General features: G+C 41.7%; 1 long non-coding RNA gene across 1 annotated transcript in view; it reads left to right on the forward strand.

Annotated features, from left to right (window-relative positions):
- Positions 1-17,211, forward strand: part of LOC142071208 (uncharacterized) — a 27,324-nt gene continuing 10,113 nt past the window's right edge. The window contains exons 1-3 of the long non-coding RNA XR_012667253.1: positions 1-122; positions 3,785-3,953; positions 7,189-7,327. This is a non-coding gene — a long non-coding RNA (uncharacterized LOC142071208). The remainder of the gene's footprint in view (positions 123-3,784; positions 3,954-7,188; positions 7,328-17,211) is intronic.

A 17,211-nucleotide genomic window follows, 5' to 3' on the forward strand; every position in this document is an offset into this window, starting at 1 on the left:
TATAAAAATTAGCAATATACCCCCCAAAATAAACTCTGTGGAGTGGTCAGAACAGTATTCCATAAAATGGGATGATATGGCACATGGATATTTTCTTAACTGGATTTCTCAAATAAAGAAAGGTAGGTTATTTTCTGTTTTAAATTAGAATACTAACAAAAAGAACTCAGTTAGCTGGACTAATTCGAACTGAAATAGGTGAGAGCCTCAGAATCACTTTTTTCCATAAAGCGAGATGCAAAGGGAATGAAACACAATGGGGCAGAACATGTAGTGAGAGTTGATTCAGACCTCATAATTAATTTCTAAGATTACAAACAAAGGGGCATCTTGCTATTATATTTATGGTTAACACATTCTCTTTCTATAGCCTGATGAGAGGTATGGTCTTTTTCCAAAGCTCACGTGCTTAATTTATGAATATTGTGAGTGTAACAAAACAGGGACCATCTTCATTTTGTGCTGTTTGTTAATTCTTTGTCCACCTGGCTAGCAGAATTATCACGTACACATCCCTCTTTTGGTTGACATTTGTCCATAATATATGCAGTTAATGTTGGTATGCAAAACACTACTTTTCTCCAGAAGTGTGTAATGGGGGCAGCAAGTGTAGTTCCCTGCACCCTGACAGTTGATTTGCTATGTGACAGTGGGCAAGTCGCAAACTCCAGGTGCTTCAGTTTCTCCTCTCTAATGAAGTGATGTACTGTGACGATTAAGTAACTGTTTGGAAATTGCTTTGAAATCCTTGAATTATAAGACCTATTGAAAAGCAAAGTATTACAATATTTTATTATTATTAATGATGTGGGACTGGCAGCAATTCTCCTAGCTAGATTTCTAAACTTTTTATACAAGCCATCTCCTTATCCCTTCTGAGGAGGTATAATAGCTTACAACTCTCATTTTCTTTCTTACTATTAAGGGCGAAGGAGCTCCCCTGTGTCCCTGATACTACTTTGTCACAGCAAAGTTAGGGCATCATTCACTAATTCTCCATTATTTAATCTTAGATTTTTACCCCTTTTCACTCATTTTACTTTTCCCATGCAGTATTTTCCAAAAGGTGAAATGAAACTATGCACTCGGAGGCAGGCTGGTCTTGGTGCATCACGGAGTTTTAGTTGCTGAAATTTCTTTCATCTCCCACGGTTTTTCCTAAATCTTAATGCTGGTATATATCATAGCCTTTATATTGTTTTCTTGGGTCTATTTTCCCCTCCCCTTGATTCTTCAGGATTTCAGCATGTAGAAAAAGTTAGCTAGTGGCTTTTTAAAAATTGTCATGAGTGTGGTCACAAGATGTTCATTACGAAAAACATGAGAGATACCTAAAATGTTTCTGAAAGGATTATGACTGTCTCAGCTGTAGCATCTGCACCCAGATTTTGTGGGCTGTGTTCCCTATGCCAGAAAGCACTGTTGACTTCCACAGTGTTTCCAATAAGAGCAAGGGAGTTTTGTCTGTGCTAATGGGGTGTTAGCTCCCCAACACAACCAGCCTGTCACTTAAGCACTTGCCTCTGGGCTGCGCCAGGCCTTTCTTTGCCATGTAGGTTGATAAAAGGTTTACCTCAGCCCCAGATAGTTCCAAGCTAGTAATTCAATTGTTTCTGTATCAGAGTTAACTTTCCTGATTTGTCCTAGCACTTCTAAATAGCACAGGTAGCAGGACAAGAAATCCTTCTGGGGCCACACTTTGTGCAGAAAAGAAGGATTTACTTACTAGTACTCTTCAAGAGTTGCCTCTGTGCATTCACATCTTCCAAGTGTCACGCTGTGGTATCCAGCCCTGATCACTGGATATCCACAGAAATCCCAGATCCTCTGTTCCCAAAGGAACACTGTACTACAGTTCACCAGTTTTACCTTAGACCAGTGGTTTTCAATCTTTTTGCATTTTCAGACCCCTAAAAAATTCCAAATGGAGGTGCAGACCCTTTTGGAAATCTTAGACATAGTCTGTGGACCGTAGGTGTCTGCAGACCACCTGTTGAAAACCACTGTTCTATGGTGGTAACAACCTTTTGCAGAACCTTTAGACACTGTCTGCAGACCCCCTGGGGTCTGAAGACCAAAGGTTGAGAACCACTGCCTTAAACCACTGCTCCTCTATTACACATAGCATTGGAGTTGAATTATAAAACAAAAGGAAACTTATTTAAGAAATTACAGAAACTCAAATAAGAACTAGTCTAATAGATCAGAATAAATGTTTACATATAAGACAACATCATAACACACATTCTAAAGCCCAAACTTAACTACAAGTTATCTTCCTGTCTAAAGAAGTTTATCTCACCCAAAGTTCTCGTCAGCATTTTCATCCAAGCCTGGTTGAGATCCCGTTTTTTATGAAGCAAACTTTCTGTCAGTTTACTTCCTATGTGAAAAATGCCAACGTGTCTGTTTGCACCCCCAAATATACCAGAATAGACCTTTGATGTACACCTCAGCAAAGGGTCCCCCCATCCACTGTTTACCTTTTCCTATCAGTTTCTTTCCGAAGTCTCCATGAACTCTTCATTAACATTTGACTTAGAATACTAAGTGACTGCTAAAAGAAAAGGAGTACTTGTGGCACCTTAGAGACTAACAAATTTATTTGAGCATAAGCTTCCATGTGCCACCGGTTGTCCACCACTGTTCTAGAGGTATACATTTTCATTTAACCATATTAAAATGTATATTTTTTGCTTGTGCCTATCTTACCAAGCAATCCAGATTACTCTTTATTAGTGATCTGTCCTCTTCATTATTTACCACTCCCCAATTTTTGTGTCATCTGAACACTTTTTCCATAATGATTTTCTTTTCTTCTAGGTCATTGATAAAAATGTTAAATAGTGTCGGTCCAAGAACCTGTAGAACACACTAGAAACACACCTGCTCAATGACAATTCCCCATTTATAGTTACATTTTGAGATCTTTCAGTTAACTAGTTTTTAATCCACTTAATGGCTGTCATGTTAATTTTATATTGTTCCAATTTTTAACCGAAATGTTGCATGGCATTAAGTCAAATGCCTTACAGAAATCTAAATACATTACACCAACACTATTACCTTTATCAACCAAATTTGTAATCTCATCGAAAAGGTATTAAGTTAGTTTCACAGGATCTGTTTTTCATAAACCCATGTTAATTGAATATATTACTGTCCTTTAATTATTTACTAATTGAGTCCCACATCAACTGCTCCATTATCTTGCCCAGAGAACTATGTAAGGTTTCAGGCCTATAATTACCCTGGCCGTACAGTTTACCCTATTAAAAACTGGCATAACATTAGCTTTCTTCTGGTCTTCTGGAACTTTTCCCACTGTTTCAAGATTTATTGAACATCAGCATTAATGATCCAGTGAGTTCCTTGTCCAGGGAGCTCCTCTATCAGCTCTTCTAAAACTCTTGGAAGCAGGAGTCTGGGCCTGCTGATTTAAACATTTCTAATTTTAGTAGCTGCTGTTTAGCATCCTCCCAAAATACTATGGAATAAAAAGAGTCCTGTCATCATCAGATGATATGACCACATCATCTGTATTTTCCCCAGATAAATTATGTGAGGGCAGGGACTCTGTTATTTGTTCAGCACACTTCACCCATTGTGCAGTGCTATATGTCATACATGTATTATATAAATAAGATTAATAAATTCAAAAAGCTCATGTGGCATTATTTGTCTATTAATGATAGGAGAAAACTGTAGGCTAGAAACTTAATATTATATACTGATGATTACTCAAAACTACCATGTAAGCTATTTTAATTTATTTTGCTTTTAGACAGATGATGAGAACAAATGCGTTGATAAGGGGAGAATGAGGTATATTGCTAAATGGGCCAGAGGGGAGCCAAAACAGACCATAGATTGTGTCTATATGGACCTTGATGGAACCAGGAAGGCACCATCTTGAGATGAATATTATTTCTCTGTCTGTGAATCATCTGATGGTAAGCAATTGGATTTAACAGTTTCAATTATGGGACATGGAGTTTCTATAACTGCACTAAACACTGGATTTAATTATTGCTATATTAACAAAGACCTATAATATAAGCCTTTGGGAAAAAAATACTTATATTATGATTTAGGACTGGGTTCTTTCAAGAGGGAGGTCATTAGTCCAGAATCCTGTTTTGAGATTTGAGGCTATCTAGCAAGTTCTAAAATATTTCATAATTCTTCCATGCAATCAATCAGTGCATGCTCATTCTACAGTCATTTTTCACTTCCTTTTCACAACCTATGAATCTGATCAATTACAATATTCCATAGAGAATATCAAGACTATTAAAGCATTTGTTTGGATGAAGCAATATTTACAAAGCTTCCTCAGCTGGCAGCAGCCCCAAGCAACTCCCACGATGATGTGGGAACTTTGGAAATGTAATACAGTCTCAAGCTGTATTCCTTCTTATCCAGTAAGCTTTCCTGTGTATAGGGAAGGGGGTGAGGTGCATCTCCTCCCTACCTGTCCAAAGACCACCCATTTCCCCTGTGTGGATTTTTAGATGCAAGCAGCACCATGTGCAAGGTCTCAGTGACATGGGGAACGCTATCACAGAGGCCACTGCCCTCTTGCCCATTCATGGCACTATCAGGCCCAAAATTAGGACAACCAAGAATGAAATGTAATGATTCAGTGGGCTACGTATATTAAGGATGCCAGCTAAACTATACACCTGCAACATCAGAAATAGAACACACTACCTCCTGCTTAAAAATACACAAGGAGAAGATAGGTATCTGCTAACTCTAAGTCACAGAAGAGCGTATCTAGAAATATACGAAATGCTGCAGTTTCCAGGTGTCTTTTATTGTTGTTGTCATTCACTTGTGAATTCACTGCACATGGCACCCCAGAGGTCACTTGGCACTTGATGTCTGAACCAGCCAAAAAATTAGCAAAAAGCACCAAGCTTCATTCCTTTTTCGGGTAAAATTAGGGAAAGCCACCAAGTTGTGCATGGTTTCAAACAAAACCATAAATTCTTTCTGGAAATGCATGGGAAGAGATGGGTTTTACTTAAAATTTGCAAACAATAAGTAAACTTTTGATAAACCTGAGCCAAATTTTGGATTTCAGATCCAGAAACCATGCAAGTTTTCATATAGTATAAGGTTTCATAACAGAAAGTCCATACAGTTGTTTATAGCCTTTTTATAGGCAGGACACCAGAGAATGCCAATCACAAGCACCTAAGTAGGTCTGATTCATACCCAGTAGAGGGCAGTGGTACACATGCAAACAGTAGAACATTACATTACATCACCACTATATCATCACACTTAACCTACAATGCAAGTTAAGTCTTTCCAGAAAATAGGTTTTGATTATTGTTGCTATTGTATATTATAGCATAAATATAACCCCTGCTCCCTGCATGTAAAATCTAAAGAATGGATATAACGGAGACATGATGCACTGGGAGATCCAGGGAACGATATTAATTCACAATAATGTTTTGTTTGGTTTTTCTTCTGATTTTACTCTCTCCTCATTTATAATATTGGGTTAGAGATGTAACATTGATTAGAGACTGTCGGCATTGCAACATGTTCAAGTGAGTTAAGATACCCACTGAATATTCACTTAACTAAAAAGTCATTCTACCTTATAAAATAAATACATGAGAGTATTTTATCTTTCTTCTTCTATTTATCAAAACAAATATTTCCCTTTGGCAACTATTTTAATAACTGGTAGCCAAAAATATAGACAGCTTGGTTGTTTATTAAACCCCATGTGTGAGTCATGGGAATGAAGGCATGACTTTTTGCTTCAGAAACATAGGTAACTACTCTAGACTAAATGATAAATCTTCTCTAGCTGTTGGATCGATTAGACTTTGTCTTTTTTAAAAAAATCAAACCAGCTGTAGCTAAAGAATGAGATTGTCACAAACATTTGAACAAGTCTGATTCTACACAGCAGAGGCCAGTGGTGCCGCATATTATAGTATATGAATTATATAAAAAATCTACTTTTTTTTAAGATCATAATATCAAAATAGAAAAATAAAACATAAAAAATTATTCCAAATTAGAACCTTTTCTCCCAGCTTTCATTCCAACAGTCACAGTGGTTCTCATTAAATTGGACTCCAGATGCAAACGACTTTGTTTTAGCTTTCGTTTCACAAAATCAAAATTTCATTGCTGAGGTTTTAGAGGAACCAGAACTACTCTCATTTTCACCATAGGCTGCTGGGATGAGATTCCATACTGGACCCCTTACGTATGAGTGCGTGTGAACATGTGTTTGCACACACACATACCCTATCTCGCTTCTCCCTTCTTAACTAACTCATTACTCAGTGAACACCTTGTCAAACTAATCCTCTCATACACCGTTTTATGGGGACTCCTGAAGAGCTTTTGAAAAATCCAAATCTGAAGTTTCTGTGCCAAGGTGATTGGGAGCTATAATGTGGCAAAAACAAAAAAGCATAAAGATTGCACCAAATGTGATTTACTTCTAGCTTTTTAGATGCCCATAATTTAGAAATAGCTTACCCAAATCATCACAGACTTTGCCAAAATGTCCTGTTCTAGTCACACTGTAAGCTTACAAATTTTGAAGTGGAAAGAACTGTACTGTTGTTCGATGTGGCGTGGGTGGGAAAATAGGCTTATAATGAAAGCCAATCTCATCTTTTAACTAATGAGAAGTTATTGCCTCTTCATAATCATTTAAAGTTGTCAGACGATGGTCCGGCCATTAACACGTGTTTCTAAGAAGCACATAAGCATGTACTTAACTTTTAAGAATGTGCTTTGGTCACATTGCTTTCATACATGTTTAAAGTTAAGCAAGGGTTTTTGCTAGATTGGGGCCAGAGTGCTCAGCACCTTGCAGGATTTGAGCCTTTAATGTTTGACCAATATGTTTCAGCTAAAGCAAAAGCGGAGAATGTCTTTTCTGGCTTACTGTGAAATGTGAAGCTTGTTTTAACTTTAATCGACCTTTTTTTTTTTTTTCCCTATTGAAAAAGAGCCACTACGCACGTTATCTCAAAGATTGAATTTAGATTAATAGAAACATGAAGAAGAAATTCCATATGCCACTCGCCATGAGAGTGTGTATCTCCCTGTTACATGCTGATTGCATTCTGCTTCTCAAAATGACAGAAAAATGTACACCCGCGACACTAAAACCATTTTATCTTTTAATTCTTTCTGCAGTAAAGTATCAAATGGGAATAACTCTGTAAGTGGTTTCTGGAGTTTTGATGCAGTTGGTCTGCAGTGAAATGAAGCTTGGCATGTATTACATTTGGATGTGGATCTGGAACTGGGCCTGGACTCAACTCTCTGCCCAAAGGTAATGTGCCTTGGCTGTAACACCATTTTTCAAAGATTAACATTCAGTTTTTAATAAAAAAAAATCTGAGTCAAAAGAAACGTAACCTCCTGATACAGATTTTTTTTTTTTAAGTTTAACCTCCAGGTGCTAAGGCAATTAAGCCACTTACTGTGCTTTTCCTTTTAAGCTAATGGGTGCCAATTGATTTATCCTGCTTTGTGTGGTTATTTTATGTTTTTCATTTGGGCTACGGGTTTATTCAAGTGCATCTATTTGCTTTTAAAATCAAAATTAATGGTCACTGAAATAGGCGGTGAAAGCTACTAACTTTGATGTTTATAGCACTCTAACACAGGCTTTGCAGACCTCTGGGACCAGTGCTGACTCCAATACAAGGGGGCCCAGGGATGGCTGGTAGTGAGAGGCTCATGGAGCTACGCCTCACAAATTTAATCTCCTCCCTTTTATTTCTTTAAAGCAAAAAAACCCTTTTGTTGCAGCTGCCTTTCTTTCCCTGTTCTCCCCAGCAGCACAATGGAGAGAGTAGCAGGGAGAGTGGAGGAGAGGCTGGCAGATTCTACCCCTTCTGTATAGCACAGAGAGTGTTGTCACTGGAGGGAGAGGCTCGAAGTTCTTGGCGCCATCCTTACATCAGAACCATCGAGAGCAATCTGGTAGCTGTACTGCAGATGGTGACTTCTAGGCCCAGATCCTAAGGCCAAGCCATACAAAAGAATGCGCTGACTCAACTAAGTCCGTTTCTAAATTGTTTTTGTTAAATTGGTACAGCTCCTTTGTGTGGATTGTCGGACGGTGGACTGGGCCCTTTAAGTGGGACTGGGTTCAGCTGCTCTGTGCCTCATTAGCAGCCTCTCAGTGAGGCCTCATAGAGCACAGCTGGTCCCTATAAGAGGTAACAGGAAACTGCAGAGAGAAGGTGATGCTCAGAGGGAGACAACCAGAGGAAGTTGAGGTAGAGGCTGCAGAAGAGCTGCAATGAGTAGGAGGATCTTGACTAGGGGAAAGAGTTTAGGCTGGAAGCCAGAGCCAGAAGGCTGACAAAGGCTGAGAGCCAGGGGGAGCAAATTTCATGGGATTAGGAAAAAAAGACACCAGCCAGGTGGGCCTGGGACTGGGAAGGAAAAGTTTCATTAGTGTGGACTTTTGCTGGATTTTAATTTGGGATTTGGAGTTTCATTTTGAGTTTGTTTATAAATTTAGGCCCCAAGGAAGGGGAATTTTGGCCATAAAAAGCCTGTGTGGAGTTCGAGGAGAAAAGTGAAGGGGAAACTGAGGCAGGCTGCCCACAAAGCCACCCATGGCCATGAGTGGTGGGTGGAAGGTGGTTGGTCCTGTTACATGGACACGTAAGTCAGTTTAAGAGTGGCTAATATCACTTTAGATTAAGCTAAAGTTCCAACTTCAAACCAGTGAACTAAAGGTAGAATAAGAGTAAAGAATCAAGGAATGTAAACAGAAAATTCTTCAGTTGCCTATGTACCTATGCTAGAAGTCTGACTAATAGACAAGGAATTTGAAATACTCAAGTATTGAGAAAAATATGATCTAACTGGCATTACTGAACCCTGATAAGATGATTCACATATGGGAATTCCCTGATGGGAATGTTAAAGTCACCGGAGACACCCTATTTAGGAACAATAAAGTGGAAACAAGGGGAGTGGAGGGGCCTTCTACATTCAGAAGTACAGGAGTTGCCATGCTTATAGATCAATGTACTAACTGATAAATCACAAAACAAGATACTGGTGGGGTCTGCTATAGATGAAATTAGAAAAGGGAACAGCTTCCTAACCATATAACTATAATATGCGGGGAAACTGTGTTAATGTGGGGAATTAAAATCTATGGACTCATGTTGTTACTATTAAAACATTCCATTTAAATAGACGATAACTTTCTAACACAAAAATTATTGCAACCAACTTGGGATAAATCTATATTAGCCCAAAGTCTGATGGATAAAGATGAATTCATCACAGAACTAAAAATTGACGGTAGCCTTTGTGCAAGTAAGTGATCATGTCCTAATTTAATTTGTTATGTGCAAACAGAATAAAATCCCAACCAGTAATATATATATACACAGACATACACCAGGTTCTTTTAAAAGGCCAGTTTCCCAGAGCTGAAAACAAGCATGAGCAAAACTAAGTGTGAGTAAAAAGTTAAACATAGCATGTGAATGGCAACTGGGAATTGTTTGTTTTGTTAAATGCCCAAAACCTCCACAATTCTGCAATCACAAAAAAAGGCTTGTTTGGTTAAAAAAATCAACCTGGTTGAAAGTGAAAGCAGCATTAAAAATAATATATATAACATCTAAAAAAGAGGAATCTGGTAGCATTGAGCACAAATCAGTAGTTATGAAATGCATAGCATGGATAAGGGAAGCTAAATATATCAAAGCAAAAACGATGCTCAGTATGGTTAAGGACAACAACAAGGAATTCTTTAAATATGCCAAGAACAAAGAAATCATAGCCACGGCATAGGTCCTGTTGTAATAATTGGGGGCTAGCAGGCCTACTTTAATTTGAGCCTAACTGGTGGAAAGTGGGTAAATGTTCATGAGTTGTCACAATGATCTGTTCTATAAAAGTATTTTAGAAAAGATGTCAGAGACAGAAAGACTAAGTTAATTTAAATAGAGAAGGTCTAATAATACCACCAAGGACTGTGTTAAGATGAAGACTAGTAAATAGGGTTGCCAACTTCTAATCGCAGAAAACTGAGCACACTAGCCCTGCCCCATCCCCGAGGCCCTGCCCCTGCCATGCCCCTTCCCCCGAGGCCCTGACCCCGCTCACTACATTCCCCCTCCCTCAGTGGCTCACTCTCCCTGACCCCCACTCACTTTCACTGGGCTGAGGAAAGGGGTTGGGGTACCGGAGGGGATGAGGGCTCTAACTGGGGGTGTAAGCTCTGGGGTGGGGCCACAAATGAGGGGTTCAGGGTGTGGGAGGGGGTGAGGGCTCTGGGCTGGGGGTGCTGGCTCTAGGGTGTGGCTGGGAATGAGGGGTTTGGGGTGCAGGAGAGGGCTCCAGATTGGGGGGGTGGGGCCAAGGGATTCGGAGTGCAGAAGGAGGCTGTGGGTTGAGGCAGGGGGTTGGGGTGTGGGAGGGGGTGAGGATTCTGGGATGGGGCCAGGGATGAGGGGTTCATGGTGTCGGAGGGGGCTCTGGGCTGGGACAGGGGGTTGGGGGGCAGGGGGAGTGAGGGCTTTGGGCTGGGGAGTGTGAACTCTGGGGTGAGGCCAGGGATGAGGGCTTTGGGGTGCAGGAGGGGGCTCCAGGTTTGGGAGGGGTCAGGGCTGGGGCAGGGGGTTGGGGCTCAGGCTTACCTCAAGTGGCTCCTGGTCAGCAGCACAGCAGGACTAAGGCAGGCTCCCTGTCTGTCCTGGCACCGCGCTGCATGCCGGAAGCAGCCAGCGGGTCCGGGTCCTAGGAGGGGGAGCCTGGAGGCTCCGCGCACTGCTCTGACCCACTGGCACCCCCCCCAACTCCCATTGGACAGGAGTGGGGGCAGCGTGCATACCCCATGGCCTCCCCCCGCCTAGGAGCCGGACCTTCTGGCCGCTTCCGGGGTGCAGCGCAGTGCCAGGACAGGCAGGGAGCCTGCCTTAGCCCTGCTGCGCCGCTGACTGGGAGCCGCTCAAGCTAAGCCCATGCCCCAACCCCGAGCCTGAACCCCCTGCCCCAGCGGTGCTGACCGGAGTTTCAACCGGATATTCCAGTTGAAAACCGGACATCTGGTCACCCTGCTAGTAAACAGGGAAAGGAGGGGACCAGAAATTAATGGACCAAAACTGGTGCTTCAGAAACTAGGCCTCACTGGTGAACAAAATAGAGGGTGGATTATTCTACCCAACACCCCTTTTTCGGGTCCTTAAAAAGAGACTTTGATAGGGGACTACTATCCCTACTGCAGCTGCGGTGGTAGGATTTTGATTGCGATATCCAGATCCTGGCATACCAGTGGGGATGCTTGACCATCCCCCCTGTGCTAGTGAGGACCCCCAGGCTGCTAGATGTGACGTCATGCTTGGTCTTCCTTGCCATCATGTCCCCTTTTCTATCCCCCTCTATTTTTCTCCTGTCCTATCTCTTAGCTTTTCACCTGTATCTAGAATCAGCTGCACTGCATGGCACCAGCATGATGAGATGAGATAGTTCACCCAGCTCTGTTCAGCCTGAGAGAGGACTGACCAGATCAACCACATGATGTCCCCAGGGGTGAAAGTAACTTAAAGGACTTACGGGTACGCCAGAGTCCTGAGCGGGGGGCGTGGCCTCAACCAGAAGAGGCAGGGCCTTTAAATACCCGGCCCCTTTAAATCAAGATTTAAAGGCCCCGGGGCTCAGGCTGTGGCTGGGAGCCCCGGGGCCTTTAAATCACCCCCGGAGCTACCAGCTGCAGAGGTGGCTGGGAGCCCCAAGGCTCAGTGGTGATTTAAAGGGCCCGGGGCTCCGGCCGCCGCTACTGCAGCGCAGCTCCGAGCCCTTTAAATTGCCACTGGAGCCCTGCCACCCCTACCCCGGGGCTCCGACAGCAGGGCTTGGGAGGCGACTTAAAGGGCCCGGGGCTCCAGCCACTGCACGGAGCCCCGGGCCCTTTAAATCGCCAGCCTGGGGAAGCTGGTCCGGTCTGGCACAACATGCCGGCTCTTGCCGGTACGCAATACCGGCCCAGACCGGCCTGTCTTACTTTCACCTCTGGATGTCCCTGACCAGCAAGGCGAACTGGCATCCAGAGCCAAACCAGTATATGTGGCAGATTTTGCCTTTTTGCACAGTTCAGATGACGGTTGCACCTAGTGACACTTAAGGTGGGAAAAATACTGATTTTTGTACATGGTATCACACAAAGGTATTCCTCCCCACTATTGCCTCTTCATACAGATTGACAGGTTTCAGAGTAACAGCCGTGTTAGTCTGTATTCGCAAAAAGAAAAGGAGTACTTGTGGCACCTTAGAGACTAACCAATTTATTTGAGCATGAGCTTTCGTGAGCTACAGCACACTTCATCGGATGCATACCGTGGAAACTGCAGCAGATATTATATACACACAGAGATCATGAAACAATACCTCCTCCCACCCCACTGTCCTGCTGGTAATAGCTTATCTAAAGTGATCATCAAGTTGGGCCATTTCCAGCACAAATCCAGGTTTTCTCACCCTCCACCCCCCTACACACAAACTCACTCTCCTGCTGGTAAAAGCCCATCCAAAGTGACAACTCTCTTCACAATGTGCATGATAATCAAGGTGGGCCATTTCCTGCACAAATCCAGGTTCTCTCACCCCCTCACCCCCCTCCAAAAACCACACACACAAACTCACTCTCCTGCTGATAAAAGCTCATCCAAAGTGACCACTCTCCCTACATTATCATGCACATTGTGAAGAGAGTGGTCACTTTGGATGAGCTTTTACCAGCAGGAGAGTGAGTTTGTGTGTGTGGTTTTTGGAGGGGGGTGAGGGGGTGAGAGAACCTGGATTTGTGCAGGAAATGGGGTGGGAGGAGGTATTGTTTCATGATCTCTGTGTGTATATAATATCTGCTGCAGTTTCCACGGTATGCATCCGATGAAGTGAGCTGTAGCTCACGAAAGCTCATGCTCAAATAAATTGGTTAGTCTCTAAGGTGCCACAAGTACTCCTTTTTGTTCATACAGATTGGGATCAGGTTGCTGGGTAAGAGGATTTTTTCCCAATGAACTTCTCATGTCAGTTGTTATTTTCCATACTATGCTGAATATAAGAATTGCTGTGGAGGATTAAACATATGGATTTTACTAGTTTTGAAAGCACAGATAATCTTGCCTCACCACTTACTGGGTCATTCACATGAGATATTTTATGCCAAAATTCATCAATTTTCATAGTGCTCTCGTATTCAGGAAGTGCATCACAGATTTGATCATCGCTAAATTCGGAAAGCAGAGAATCCATTTGTTGCACACTAGTCACATCAGGAAATTGATCAGTTTCACTTATATATCATGGAAAGATGCTGACAAATGACTTAACAGAAGCCAGGTTCTTAAGTACAGGATCTTGTAAGGTGTTGCCTCTTCATGTCATCCAGTGCTTTGCAAAAAAATTGCACAGCTTCAATCAAGAATGTTTTCCACGCTCCTTGTATTGCTCATGTTTTTCCTTGCTGCATAGTTACATGTCTCAAAGCCCACAAGCACTTCAGATGTCAGTAACTGCACAGAAGAGTGTAATTTAGTCCCATAGCATTTTGACTTGCAGCTATCAAAGAGGGTTGCACAGATTTCAAAAGAATATCTTCGTGTAGCATCATTGTTGCTGGGTGCAAAAGGTTTGGAGGAGTAAATAGAACTTTTCAAACATGGGCAACACTGCATTCAAAAGCACTAAATATACCTTCGTCAAAAGATTTTTGAAACTCAGACATATTCTTAGTTCTCATGGTCCAGCAGCACCTCTTTGCTCTTCCTCATGCAAGGTACTGACAAAGTAGAAATTTAGACAATCCCAAGTAGCAAAGGTACATTCAGTAGTTCTCTCCAAAGACATCCAGTGAGTTTTCACACACTTCACAATTTTCTTCACACTGGTATTGTAAAATGCCTAGTACTCATTCAGTGATGCCATTCCTTTGACACTTCTCTGAAAGTCGTAGTAAATGTCAGTGATCAAATCCTCAACATTCATCTGCAGTATATCAGTGGATGCTCTGCCATTAAGTGCATGGTGGTAGGGGCAGCCCACAGCATACACTCCCTGGTTGTTTGTTTGCTTGGTTTTAATTCAAGACAATATACTGTTGTGCTTACCCTGAATGTTTGCAGCATTGTCCCCCAAGTACGTAGCACATTTATTCCAGCCAACATTGTGTTTTGATAACACATTGTTAGTTGCATCAAACAATTTATGAGATGTATTCAACATGGAATAAATCATATCTAAAACGTCAGCAACAGTAAGGCCAGTTTCTGGATAGTCATATGTACCCAAGATTGGAAAACACTTCTCAATCTCGTCTGAACTAGCATCCTGTGCCAAACCAAAATATTGTTCGTGGCCTTCAGTCACATTCCATATGTTTTCAAGTACTTTAGGTGTGACTGTCCCTTTATAATATGTGTTGTTTTTGTGGAGGCGCACACACCCGCTCTCGGCAATTTTGGAGCCTGGGAACATTTCTCTGAATAAAGGTCTAACATGATCACTGCTACCAAGAGGAATGTTATTCTCCAAAATAAATCCTGTAAATAAAACTTCAGCTTTGATTATATTAGCACTCATTTTGCTTCAGCGGGGATGGAGGGGTAGCTGACAATGATTTTGACTGTGTCCCAGCCTTGGCACAGCTTGCTTGTTTATCCATAACAATGTGTCTTGAAATATCACTGTATCCTCCATAACCAACAGAAAAATCAGCTCCACATGACAAAAATCAAATGTCAGCCCTCGCCTAGACTTTTGTAGAAAATGATGCTCATGCTGTTCTCATCAAGAGCCCTTAAACTGACCATCTTTTCCGTGTTTTCCTTGGTGAAGCCTCAGTGACTTATCAGTCATCACTCCTGTCGAGCCTTATCCAGGGCTGGAGTAAGACATAGGCAACCTAGGCTTGTGCCTGGGGCCTAACTTAAGCTCCAGCTGGTCTGGTTCAGATGCTGATGTAGGAACCTCTGTATTTGGCACTGGTGTGACCACTTCTGGAGTACTGTGACCACAATTCAGGAAGGATGTTGCTAAATTGGCAAGAGCTCAAAGAAATCCATAAGAATGATTAAAGGATTAGAAAACATACCTTACAGTGATAGATTCAAGGAGTTCAGTCTATTCATCTTAACAAAGAGCAAGTTAAGGGGTGATGGTTTATAAGTACCTACATGGGGAACAACTAAATAATAGTGGGCTTTTCAATATAGCAAAACAAGGTCTAACACGATCCAATGGCTGGAAGTTGAAGCCAGACAAATTCATACAGTACATTTTTAATGGTGCGAGTATTTAACCATTGGAACAATTCAACGAGAGTTGTGGTGGATTCTCGATCACTGACAAGTTTGAAATCAAGATTAGATGTTTTTCTAAAAGATACACTCGTGGAATATTTGGGGAAAGTTCTATGGCCTGTGTTACAAAGGAGGTCAGACTAGATGATCACAGTGATCCCTTTCGGCCTTGGAATCTGTGAACTCCCTGTCATTCTGCAATATCCTTTTTTGAGATGGAGTGACCAGTGCTGTGCAAAGTACTGTAGATGAGGCTACACCCTCAATGTATATAAAGTCACTACAGTATTCTCCATCCCATTCCCTATGCAGCCTAGCATTTTGTTTGTTTGTTTTAAATCCAGCTGCACATTGGGCCAAGGTCATCACTGAGCTATCTACAGTGCTGTACAGGTCTCTTTCCTGAGTTGATATAGTTAATGTAGAACCCTGTACTCTGTATGGGTAGTTTCAGTTTTTCCCTCCAATATGCATTACTTTGCATTTAGCAATACTGACTTTTATTTGTCATCACACTGCCCTTTCACCTAGCTTCATTAGGTCTCTTGGAAGTTGGCTAACTTAAATAACTTTGTCACATCCAGCACATGCTCTCCTCACTCCTAATCTGGCTTCCTGGAATTTTAAATACTTTTAAGTCTTTGAACATTTTGTTTCATTCTCTAAGGATAAATCATCATCTAATCTTCTATTATTCATATATTTCTCTTTAACACTGGGCAAGTGATGATGGCTAGACAACACCGCAATGGATTTTGTCAACTGGAATGAAGGAGAGCCTTTTAATCAGTGGGGTGAGCTCGGTGTCCAAATGTATGCATCATTTGGGTACTGGAATAATGCTTAGTATTCTCACAATACAGGCTATATTTGGTTTAAAATCAAATTGGTTACTATATACTGGGTATATGATTAGGAATACCTGTAGTATATATGCTATGAAATGTATGCTGTACAGAGTATACTGTGAATGTACCTATGTATTATTGATACTGTGTGTGAAGACAGAGTATATTTGCCCATTATACTCTCTGTGTGTTTGTGTGTGTGTGTGTGTAAAAGTATACAAAATGTAGTACCTAAGACACTACATGTTCTGTTCTCAAACTAGGTCATCTAAGGCCATCTATTACCCATGTTAAACATAAAACATAAGACGAACAAATTGCAACCGTTACATGTCCCTTTAGGTTAAATAACTATCAGCTGCAATTATACAGAAGACTGGAAAAGTTTGGCTAACTTCCTTTTTTTTTAAATTTCTGTGCATCTTTACATTAACTGAAGTTACTAGGAAGCAGAGACACCACAGTACTGTGAGCAATGACATGCTTGTGGTAATTCTGACCTAATGGACACAAGAGATGAAAATCCTCCTGATTTCTTGCCCAACATCTCAACCAAAGAGGTTCAGGTACATAGGAGAAAGAGACATCCAAACATTTGAAGTTCACAAGATCTTAGCCTCATCTCTCCAGGGAGGGCAATGACAAGAGCAGCTCTTGCAAAAGGTTTCTGCTTTTCAGGCTTCAGTGGTGGCCACATCAAGACCCACCACATGAGTGCTCCATTCACTCATATCAGAACAGAAACAGTTTCTGACCATTATGCAACACTGAAGGCTTCATTTTAGTTTCTGAATAGGTGGAAACACTCTGACAGTGAGGAAATAGGTTTATCTCCTGTATATGTATGAAAGGAGAAGGAATCCCTCTGTTCACATTTGAAATCTGCATTCAGGCGGACAGCCATCCAGTTGTCTCCCACATGCTGGGGAGTGATGCTAATTTTTAAAAAATAGAGTGTAGTCATTGTCCAGGATAGGCAAACTGGGGGGGGGGGGAGTAGAAACCAGTGAAAGTCATGCATTTGAGAATAC

Source organism: Caretta caretta, chromosome 2, assembly GCF_965140235.1.
Source record: "Caretta caretta isolate rCarCar2 chromosome 2, rCarCar1.hap1, whole genome shotgun sequence".
NCBI lineage: Eukaryota > Metazoa > Chordata > Testudines > Cheloniidae > Caretta > Caretta caretta.